Source organism: Cryptotermes secundus, unplaced genomic scaffold, assembly GCF_002891405.2.
Source record: "Cryptotermes secundus unplaced genomic scaffold, Csec_1.0 scaffold106, whole genome shotgun sequence".
Classification (NCBI taxonomy): Eukaryota; Metazoa; Arthropoda; class Insecta; order Blattodea; family Kalotermitidae; genus Cryptotermes; species Cryptotermes secundus.
Window position 1 is genome coordinate 2,048,127 of NW_019734310.1, and position 12,801 is coordinate 2,060,927.

The following is a 12,801-nucleotide window of genomic DNA, read 5'->3' on the forward strand; positions in this document are numbered from 1 at the left end:
GCTCTACAGTTCTTTGCTGCACCTTGGCCGCTTTTCCAGTCTGTAGAACACCTTGAACGAGAGATCAGTCCGTCGGAAGGCCGCTACCTGCACACAATAAAACACAACCCCACACAAACATACGTGCCTTGAGTGGGATTCGAACCCACGACCCAAGCGTTGGAGCGAGCAAAGACAGTTCTTGCGTTAGAGTTCGCGGCCACTCTGATCGGCAATTATAAGACTACTTATATATAATTTTAATATATGCGTAAGAGATCTTGTATCTTAAGTACGTCTGAAGGTGGTCCTATGGGATTATATTAGCTTCAGCATTTATTAAAGCTTGATACACTTGGTCTTCATACTTTGTGCTCTTCTCCAAGTATAATTAGAATGATCAAGTGAAGGAGGATGAGGTGGGCAGGTCATGTAGCACGAATGGGGGAGACGAGGAATGCGTATAGGGTATTGGTGGGAAAGCCAGAAGGAAAGAGGCAACTGGGAAGACCAAGGCGTAGATGGGTGGACAATATTAGAATGGATCTTAGAGAGATAGGATGGGATGGTATAGATTGGATAGATCTGGCTCAGGATAGGGACCAGTGGAGGGCTCTTGTGAACACGGTGATGAACCTTCGGGTTCCCTAAAATTTCTGAGAAATTCTTGAATAGCTGCAAAATTGGCGACTCCTCCAGAAGGTCTCAGCTCCATGAGTAAGTAAGTAAGTGATACACTTGGTAATTTATCGTCTTTCTTAACAGTTAACGTCAACTGTTCTCCACAGTCAAAGCCTAAATCACTAAAAGTTTATTTTCCTTCATAGAAAAATATTATACATAAGAACCTCTCAAAGAATTTAAAATATACAGGAAACATTCCTACCAAAATGTGTTTTGACTATATAATTTAGATGAATTGCCAACAGATGTCACATGCTGGCAACTATATTAATTTTTGTGAAGGTCGACTTTTTCGATCTTTGGCACTTGTAGGTTAAAACTTATTCCTGGCAACTGAAATGCTAATGAACGCAAAGACGAAAAATAACAGCTGGGTTCTGGTATATAAATATAACACACCACCTACAACACCACACCCACAAAACGAACCTGCGTGGAAATCTCATATCTGTCCCGGAACACCAACAATTTTAAAGTACGGGTAGCTTGAGTGATTTTTTTAATCTGTTTCTTTAAACGTTTGCTTCTTGAAAGAGCTGAGGCCATAGCCTATGTTTGGTTCTATCACACATTTCCGTATACCGTAAACCATTTGAAACTGAATGGGCTTTCTAACATACCCTAGGGAAGCAAGTATAAGTACGTGTATGGTAAGAGAAGCAATCACTTTTCCTGCGAGGAAAATGTGATTTTTTATTCCGTGTGCATAATACATCACTCATGTCACATGTTCAGAATGTAGAGCTTCGTCAGCCACACAAGGTTCAGTAGCTGACACGTACAGGAATAGATGGAGGTACAACATATTGACAGTTTTTGGGAAGTCAAGCCAGGACTCTGTTGGTACTCTTGTAGGTCTCCGAAGTTGGAGTATTCTACAGATCAGAATCACGGCCAATCGGATGCAGTGTTTTAAGTTTGATCGTTGTCTTCGTTCTCTGCAGTCGAATGTCGGAGTACTTATAAAATATGCCATTGCCAACTTCTCTCGAATCTTCTCCCATCATTCACAGTCATCTTGACAAATTACAGAAATATATAAAGCTGAGATAGCGTCAGTAAATAACTTAAGACTAACCCTTTGGAATACATTACACAGTCTAGTGATAACTTTCGAGATTCGGGAAGAGTCTGGTTCGAAATTTATGATTCCGTTAAGCGGCCTCCATAGTCTAGGGGTAACGTTCCCACCTCATGACTCAAGATACGTGGGTTCAAACCCGGTGGAATTTTTAAGGGCTGAAAAATTCAGGGAACAAGTCCTCCGGGAGGGACTTTAAGCCGTGTGTCCCATGTCGTAGATTTACGACACGTAAAAGAACCTCATGTCTCTAGGAGACCTCTGAGCTAAATTAGGCAACAATTTCCAGCCCAAGTAGTTTCCAATGCCTCTGGTAGATGGGTGAAGTATTAAGGTACCGGGGACCGACCTCGTTGGCTCAACGGGGCTGATAGCACGCACCAATACCGGTAGGGTATGGCGACTGTTAGAATATCAAAGGGGGACGTACAGTAGATCAACAACCGGTCGCTGTGCATGGGGAAACCCACCCCCTCCAATAATAATAATAATAGTAATAATAATTATGAGAAAATATTTGGAACTAATACCTGGAAAGCACTCCATAGATTCGCTGCAAAAAACAACTATCCTGAGAACATCACACATACTACGGAAAGCGCTACAGTGCGAAGCTTGAAGCCTGAGTGGTGAGGTGCATCACTGGTTCAAGAAAAGGAATACCAGGAAATAAACCTGTGACAAGAGATGATGATGATAATAATAATATGATCCCCTTTATCTTGTTTCACTCTTTAACGTTCTTCTTCAGTAGTTTAAATGAAATGTCATGATATTTCTTTGAATTAATGTACAGTTACATCCTGCAACATACTTACTTAACTGCCATTAACAGTCATCTTCCTGCATTATTCGATCCGATATGACCTAAACGCCAACCCCAGTGGCCGCGCGGTCTAAGGCATGAACAGTCTTCGCCCGCCCGAACACTGGGATCGTTGGTTCGAATCCCACTCAAGGCACGGATATTTTTCTGCGTTTATTCTATGCTTGTGCTGTCCTGTGTGTGCAGATAGCGGTCTTGCAATGGACTGATCCCTCGTCCAGGGAGTCCTACCAAGTGTCTAAGATTAAGAAACTAAAATGAAACGAAGCCTTTCCCTGAAGCCATACGCTCCAAATGGGAGCGACAGGGATCGATAGATAAATAGATAAATGGATAGGTGGATAGATAGATAGATAGATAGATAACCTATGCAGTTGGAAGAGCACCTTTAAATAGTTTCAGTCACATCAGCAGAAGCACCAAATATTAGGAAATTATTCAAGATAAAAAATATTACCTTCTGGTCTATATTGACAGAGTAACTTGGGGAACCAGTTCTGTAGCTTCCTTTCGAATTAGTCTACAGATTACAAAATAAATGTTTCATAATGTCAAGTCGAAGGGAAGATAATACCAGCGTTAGGCAATGGTCTCATGGTTTATACAAAGGTTAATGCATAGTAAATGTCTGTGCTCTGTGAGTGAAGCTGAAACCAGAGGAACGATAGGTTTGGAAGTGTGAAGTAGTTTGCCATATTACTTGCAAAAATGTACGCATTATGATTGTCTTCTACATTTTAAAGTGTGAGCAACTGACTCACTCATTTATGCACCCTCACTCACTCACTCACTCACTCACTCACTCCCTGGAGCTGAGTCCTTCTTGAGAAGCCGCCAGTAGCTCAGCTACTCATGAATTTTCAAACATTTTATGGAATCCAAAAGGTCACTACCAAATTCACAAGAGCTCTGAACTGGTCCTTATCCTGAGCCAGATTAGTTCAGTCCATTCTATCCCGTCCTGTTCCTCTAAGATTCATTTTTAGCCTTTGTGAAAAAGTAAAAGGTGGCTTGGGGCACACGTTAGCGTAGTTGGTTAAGGTACTATGGTACAAAACGGAAGGTCGTTGGTTCGAGTCCCGATGAGGTGGATATTTTTTGGTCCTGTAGTCGATTCAGTCTCTAGCAGAAATGAGTACCTGGAATATTATTGAGGGTAAATGGCGGCCGGCGCGTAAGGCTGACACACTCACCGCCAACTGTGAGCCGATTGTCTAGAATATGTGAGAACCGCGACATCCCACAACCCTATGGGCCTCCACGGCCTCTTACAGGGATAGCTTTACCTTTTTAAAAGGATGCTTATGATATCACCTTGCTGTCTGTCTACGTATCCTCCCTCTCATATGTTTCTGTTATGAGGCTTATGAAATGACCTTGCTGTCTATGTCTCTATGTGATTCCTTTAATATATCGGTTTTCTATGCCGTCTGTTTCGTATGAAAAGAAAGTAGGCGATTAGCTGTTCCTAAAACTTCTTGTATAAGTTTGTGCATTCACAAATTGTACACATGCATGAAATGGATGGTGTTTGAGGACAGGATGCTAAGGGGAAGATTTGGACCTAAGAGAAAAGCAAAGTACCAGGGAGCTGGAAACAACTACGCTGCTAGAAGCTACATAATTTGTGCTCCTCAAAATACATCAACAGAGTGATGAAGTAAAGTGGACTGACTTAGAGCAGGACACGTGACATGTGTGGGCGGGGGATGAGAAATGAATACAAAGTGGCACTCCCGCTTCCTCTCACAATACAGCTGAAAGTTACTAACCCCTCTGTTTCTTGCCGTACTTCTGACTCGCGGGGGGCCGGCTTGCCATCCCTGGGGCCAGGGTGTCATCCCAGCTGAGGTCATATCAGATTTATGGTCTACAGAGTCTCACTGGGGCTGGTTTGCTACGAGTAGTTAGGTTTCCGTGCCAATTCTCTTTTGCACCAACTGCTCCACAGTCATTAATCATCTTATCGTAGTGCTGATTCTGACAGCGTCATTAAATAACCTACTTAAGAACCTCAGCCTGCTGGCTTGAGGCGTGTACAAAGAGATATGTCCCAGAAGATTGTAACATGAATCTTCACAGCTGCGGAAACCTCACATCTCGTATGAAGTTCTGTTACGTTTTGATTTATTTGGGTTGCTCTGTTACATTATTTGTGTTGGATGGCCACATCTGAATGTGGCCTCTCGGTTACGAAAGAAACTCTCTCAGCAGTTAGGGCAGTACAAAACTATAGAAATTACCTTTAGCATTCGGCGTTGCCTAAAATATACATGAAGAATATCGTCTTTGAGATGTAGCGTCGTGTAGATCTTGTATGAACCGACGTTTCGAAGGAACGTATCGCCTTCATTTTTAGGGTAGAAAAAGCGAGGAGCCGGCGTGAGCAGGTGGCTAGCAGACTGAGCCGCCAGTCGAAAACACGTAGTTGTCTAAGAATTGTGGGAGGAAGGGAGAATGGTCCATATGGGTAGGATCAGTAGGGATCAGGAAGGCCAGGCGGGCCAGAGCAGATAGAGGAAAGTTATCGGGGGATGGGGAAAAGCCAGAGGGCTACCGAGCTCCATGACCCCACATCCCCGAAGACGGAATTCTTCACAGTCGCCGCTGAGGAAATCTCAAATGCGACATTAAATACACACGTTTGTTAAATGTCAATGTTTGCTTCTCACTATAACAGTAGTCTGTTCAACCCAAGCGTAGGGCAAATCGAATTACCGTATTTCCCATATACATTAAAGTGCATTTCTTTCTGGAAAACGGCTTTGAAAGTCGCAGTGCGCCTTAAACGTGAAAGGCGTATAGTGATAAGAATGGGATACGAAAATATTGGGCTAATTTGAACAAGCCTGTACAAATAAATAAACAAAAATTTTTAATTATTCAATACAATTTTCTTAGAATTAGATGAAATAATTTTTGCTACATAAATATATGAATGATAACTCAGTATAACGACGGGTTACGGGTTAGGCGGCTGGGGTTCAATACCTTTCAGGGACAAGACTATTTTCTCTACCCCACAAAGTCCACATCGGCTCTGAGGCGCACCCTACCTCCTATTAAATGAGTACTCGGAGGGTAAAGTGGCCTGGGTCTGGAAATGAACTTTAACTTTTATCTAGTGATGAGATTAAGAATGATGGAGCCGTACCTCCACTCCTCTATATGACTTCATAGCGTAGTGCTTAATTAATTAGGCACAGGAACAGCTGAAGGATAGCTCAGCCAGTATAGCGGTGGGCTTGGGGCCGGTCGGCCGGAGTTCAGTTCCCTTTTGGGGTAAAAGATTTTCTCTGCAGCGTTCAGACCGACTCTTGAGACTTACCCAACCTCCAATCCAATGAGTACCGACGTGATGTTTTCTCCAGGTGTAAAGCGGCTGGGGCGTGAAACTGATTACTCACTTCCATCTAGTGAAACCAAGAATGGTGGCGATATATCTCCAGTCCCCCATACGTCTTCGTGGCATGGTGTTTCATTGATTAAACACAGGGACAACTTTAACTTGCCCTTCAATTCGTTAATACGAAAATTAATTATTAGTTAATAAATAATATATATTGTAATGTGTTTGGAGTAGGTACTTCCATGGTAACGCAATAACAGTGAGCCGTTGCGTAGACAACGCCGAAACGACGAACGAATCTCTTGATACACTTGACGAAAGATCGAATGTATTCATAAGAGACAGACCCATCTTCTCGTCAGAGAGGATGTTACAAGAGGACTATTACCGCAAGAGTTCAGTTGGAAAAAAATGTCTGTGGTCGTGGGCCTCAAGGGGCCTGATACCAAGACGAACTGATTGTCGGTAAACCGCCAGTCGTAAAGTGACTCTGACTCTGCCTCTGCCTCTTGGGATAACCGTGATCGAGGATAGTTGAGACGTCGCATTGGAGTACTGGGCCAGAGGTCAAGTGAAGCTGCAAGCGATAATAATTGTAAGGAGTGTAAGAGCGAGTGTCCAATAAAGATTCCCTAAATCCGAGACCCACGTGAAGTTATTTGTCGCGTGACATACCCAACACGTGACAATATTTACGATGTTGACACGCGCCGGACATAGCGACAAAACGCAGTACATTGTGGCAGTTGCCTGAGTGTTGGCAAGGTTACCTGATATTGTCACTATAATCGAATAGCATGACCAGTAAAAGCTAAACACAAGAACATCGTGCAACTGCCTGTCACCAGTATCGTCAGAAGACGAAATTTATAGGATAAAGGGGCAGAATAATATTATTTAGTCCATAAATTATTATAATTTGGGGCAAATCACTTTATAATTCGATATTTTCCATGGTCCATTAATTCCATATTGATTCGTTTGCCTATTGTTATTCTCATTGTGCTCGTTGCTACTTTTGACACTATACTACTACTACTACTACTACTGCTGCTGCTACTACTACTACTACTACTACTGCTGCTACTGCTGCTACTGCTACTGCTACTGCTACTACTACTACTGCTACTGCTACTGCTGCTACTACTACTACTACTACCAGTAAAAGTACTACTACTATTGCTATTACTATACGAGTGGGAGAAATTGCAATATTTTGAATAGAAAGTTCAATGGAAAAGAACACTTCGGAGACATACGGGTAAACTGGAGAACTGTATAAACATGAGTCATCGGAAATAATTTGTGAGTGTATGGTTTGACCAAGGTGTAGGTGGGTGGACAATATTAGAATGGGTCTTAGAGAGATATAGGAAGGGATGGTATGGATTGGATAGATCTGGCTCAGGATAGGGACCAGTGGAGGGTTCTTGTGAACACGGTGATGAACCTTTGGGTTCCATAAAATGCTGGGAAATTCTTGAGTAGCTGCAGAATTGGCGGCTCCTCCAGAAGGGCTCAGCTCCATGAGTAAGTAAGCAAGTAAGTAATGGTTTGGATTTAACTGGCTCTAAATAAAGGTTCATAGTGGGTTTTGTAAACCAGGCGAGGAAATTTCAATTTCGAAATACTGTCTCAGGCATAACCACTGTTAACTGCCCAATATTCTGCAGGAGGTTATAAATTGTGATTGTTAGAACGTCAAATCTTATTTCCATAAGATTTCTTCAGTTTTACCTTTGAACTGAAGAAGAATACTTTCTAGCAGATAAGCTGTTTTGGTATATGGGAGAAGGTCGGAGTAGAACAGAGATAGAGCGAAAGCAGAGCATTAATTTGCTGCTGGTCTTCGCCAGCACAGTCAGTCTTACTTTCCGACCCCTTCTAGACATATTTTTATTCAATACCATGTAATACGTTTTGAAATGGGACCTCCTTTTCGTCGTTTAAGACGGGTCTAACTACTGTGCAAGACTGGAGCGTCTAATGCATCCGATTGTGCATCAGACAAGGGAAGGGTAGTAAGGAAATATCTGAAAGCAGACCACGAAATAGAAAGCGGAAAGGCCCACACTGAGATAGCTGGAAGATGCAGAGAATGATTTGCGAGAGATTAATTTCGTGGAGACATCTGTGGTGAAGGAGGCCGAGGTACTTAAGGACCGTTTATCCAAGGACTGAGTAAGCTAAGCAGTTGCAAGTTGTTATCCGTGTCCTCTTGAGTCCTTGTTTGCAACTAGTCAGTGCAGATAATTCGGCGATCCACAAGAATAGCAAATTTAGAGCGTTATTAAATAAAATTTATCGCAGAACATAGCTGTGATGTGGTAAGTAAAGTAAGTAAAACTATCCCTGTAACAGGCCGTGGAGACCCATAGGGTTGTGAGACGTCGAGGTTCCCATTTTTTCTTTAGACAATCGGTTCATAAATGGCGGTAAAGTTGTCAGCCTTACGCGCCTGCCGCCCTTTACCCCAAGGATATTCCTGGTACTCATTTCTGTTAGAAGCTGAGTCGAACCCAGGGCGAGAGTACGACTGGAAGGATTAGGTCTTTTGAAAAATCCACCTCATCGGGATTCGATCCCGCGACCTTCCAGTTTGTTGCATAGTGCCTCAACCAACTACGCTACCGCGTGCCCCCGTGGTTACCACTGCTATTTTGTATACTGAGCACAAAGTCCATATCTCGGACCAGAGACAGAGTATCTTAACTCAAAATTTTTCTTGGTCTTCCTCGAACCTACCAGGAAAATGTCAAAATAGTGTTTCAAATTATGATACAATATATCCATTTCAAAAGTGTTCATTAATTACTTTGTCCTTTGATGTGTATAATTCGAACTACTGAAAGAGTCGTTAAGAAATAAATAAACAAATAAAACCATTCTCAGGCGAAGTTCTTGTCACTGAATGTAGCAGTAAACAAAACCGGGAAGGCACGTGTTTCCAAATTGGTGGCAGCAGCTGTGTGGTTATTAGTACCGTAATGTCGATCATAAAGCCACTAAAGCGTTAAGAGAAATGGATGAAATTTACAGTTACGAATAGGGGCTATAGATTTGACAGACGTGGCAGCCTTCCAGTAATATAGGTTAATTTTCCGTTTTGTTAGCACGATAGCGGAATATTAAAAAAAATCAGTCCCCATCTCACAGAAAAGTCAGTGCATCCCAATTACAAAACTAATCTGTTGTTATTATTTACAGAAATGATCACTATGTTTTATCCTGATGATGGTACGGAACACATAATTAGACGACATGACAAAATGTAGATTTCTTGAACGTGGAAGTAGGTGATACATGTATTTACCACTATTATGTTGTCACGTGACAGAGTGAGACTATACACCGATTTTGGATTGATGATGGCGTTTATTGGACTCTTTGATACAGCGCGTGACTACGCTTTGCAGTTTACTACTATACACACACTAATATCCACACTCACGTCGTCACTAGCCGTTGCTTGGCAGCGGTGTTCAAATGGCAGACGTTCCCCTTCCTCTGGGTTCCACAACTGTTCCTGGCCTCAGCTACAAGCTTCTAACAGCAACAGCTCACAACGACTGAACACCGGCGGTTCTTTGACCACGACCAGTCCAGTCCAGCAGTCATTCTTATTATCAGGCCCCTTCAGGACCCATGATCATATTTTTGTTCTTTTCACGACTTTTACGTGTTCTGCAATGGGGCCTCCTCTTCGACAAGAGGGGGCGTCTGACTACTACTGGTCACTCCCTTCTACTGGGGAGTGACTGCTGGCTTTCATCCTCACTCACTCTCACTCACTCCCCCCCTCTCTATACAGAGTGCAAATAAATATACACGTATATTACATCGCTCTATGGTAGATAGATGGGTTCAATCTGATCATATTTTGTTAATAACACACACGTCCTGAAACGCTTCCTTTTGCCACCAAGGGTCACAAAAGTTTTCGAGAAGATGTGCAAGTTTTAGGGGACGTTATCGTTGTTTTACAATACAAAAGTTGCTCAAAATGTTGGCCGCCGTCTTCATTGCATGTTCTGTACCGCTTGGCCATGTTTTGCTGAACTCTTTGAAAGATTCCCGGCATTTCCCGGATGGTTCCAGCTGCTACTGCAATTCTTGCCACAAGATCGCGTTGTGTCTCCACTGGAGTCTCGTATAGCATGCTTTGCACGTACCCCCAAAGAAAGAAATCCAGTAGAGTCAAGTCAGAGGAGCGATTGGGGCCAGGTTATAGGGCTTCAACAACCAATCCATCTGTTGCCAAAGGTTTCATCCAAATACTGACGGACGACATTAGTGCAGGGTGCCAGTATGCCATCATGCTGGAACCACATTTCACGGCGGACTTCCAAAGGCACCACTTCCAGCAGCTCGGGCAAGGCCTCTTGGAGAAATGTTAGGTAAATGTCACCAGTACGCCACAGAGGTAAGAGGTAATGGCGTCCTGCTTCACATTTCAGAGGCCCTAGCAAGTAAACAAAGCGTTTCCGGACATGGGTGTATTAACAAAATAAGATCAGATTGAACCCATCTATCTACCACAGAGCGCTGTGACATGTTTATTTACACTCTGTATATACACCGCTAAATTGCCCCTGGCCCTCGCCAGCACAGCGAGCCCCACGGGACCCATGACCATACTTTACTATCTGACGGCTGTGGGTGTTTTCAGACTCCTCCGAGTCAGAATCACAGTAGAAAACGTCTCTTCCATTATTGCTGAATTCTCTTGTTTGCGAAACCGTTACTTAGCAATGGCTGTTGTATATTTGCTTATTTCGCGGCCGTTGTCTAGCAACGGATCTGCTTGCCACAATATATTTGTATTCGTATTATGAGGGGGGGGTGGGTTTCCCCATGCACTTAGACCAGTTATTGGTCCATTGTGGGTCCCCCTTTTAATTTCTACTGTCGCCATACCCTACCGGTAACGGTGCGTGCCATCAGCCCCCGTAGAGCCAACGAGGTCGGCCCCCGGTACCTTGATGCTTCCCCCATCCACCAGAGGGATTGGAGACTACTTGGGCGGGAAAGGGCCTTTAATTTAGCTCAGAGGTCTCATAGAGACATGAGGTTCTTTTACGTGCCGTAAATCTACGACACGGGACACACGGCTTAAAGTCTCTCCCGGAGGACTTGTTCCCTGAATTTTTCCGCCCTTAAAAATTTCACGACCTCCGCCGGGTTTGAACCCGCGTACCTTGAGTCATGAGTTGGGAACGTTACCCCTAGACTACGGAGGCCGCTTGCCACAATATAAGTGAATAGAACCGATAATTTCTTATGAACATTTTACGTAGAACAGAAATGATTTACGAACTGGGAAGGATATCGAAGTCAACGGATTTGTTTGAATGTGAGACGCGATTGTTATCCACTTAACGATGTTGGGTGAACCGTCTGAAAGAAACGATAAAGTGAGTGGCAGGAAGTGATTGAAGGTTTCAGAGATAACTACTGCCTCAGTACAGATGTGTCCATTACAATTGTACAGAGGGCTCAGGTTCGAGAACTCGAAATGATTGTAGCTACCTGAGAGACGTTTTAATTCACTTTCGCAATTTCAGAAAATAAAAGGCATCTGATGAGATTACCTTTTGTTTGTCTGCCTGTCCGTCCGTGTCTGTCCATCTGTTTGTGTTATCCCTTTTTTTTTAAGATTTAAGAGATCAGCTTGCTGACTATCTCCCTCCATTAATTTCTGCGAGGAGGCCATGAGATCAATTCACTGTCTCTTTATCCGTCTGTATTCACCTGTCTGCGTATCCTCCAAATTTTTTAGACTTTTGATATTTATCGGGTTTATGAGATAACCTTGCTGTCTGTGTATCCCCACAATATTTGTTAGGAGGCTTATGAGATCGCTTTGCTGTCTGTGTATCCCCACAATATTTGTTAGGAGGCTTATGATATCGCCTTGCTGTCTGTGTGTCTGTGTTCCCCTTAATTTTTTGGCTTTCTATAAGGTTTGTGTCTTATCAAAGGACAGTAGTCAATTAGTTCTTCCCAGAATGTCTAATTGGATATAAATATGTCGAGTTCGATGAATTTGTCAGTGGCAGCTCAATCGATACTTAGACAACCAGTGCGCATGCGTATGTTTGTCCACAAGCAACCGAACACGAAATCACTGCTACGTGCTGTTCTCATTTGTTATTAGTCTGTCGGCTTTGTGTTTATGTTTACATTTAAAACTTCATGTTATAATTAATCTGTATTGAATATGTAAACAATAAACATGTGTTTTTCTGTAGCGACTGGAGACTTGTGTACTTTGACAGTCGATGGCCCAACAAATTGGCTCAAGCCGTGGATTTTACTGGGAAACTGCCTGCCTGTGTCGAATCTCGGCCGGCACTCCACTATCCTGAGATGGTTTTCTCCAGTCATTCGAGGGGAATTCCCGTCATAACTATCTAACCCCATGTAGCTGAGCCCTTCTTGAGAAGCCGCCAGTCGCTCAGCTACTCAAGAATTTCTCAATGTTTTATGGAAACCGAAGGTCCATTACTGTGTTCACAAGAACCCTCCACTGGTCCATATCCTAAGACAGATCAATCTAGTCCGTACCATCCCATTCTATTTCTCTGAGATCCTTTTTAATATTATCATTCTACCTACATCTATGTCTTCCTAATGGCCTCTTTCCTTCTGAATCTCCTACCAATGTCCTATACATATTCCTCTCCGCCACCATTCATGCTACATGCCCTGCCCATCTCATCCTCCTTGACTTGATCAATCTACTTAACAATCAAGTTCCTTCCGTCAAATGTGACACTTTTTTAAGTTTTCCACCTCGTCAGCACCTGCCTTACATGTTTCGGCTCACCACGGAGCCATCATCAGAGGCATTTATAGTAGAAAAAGAAATCACCAACACAC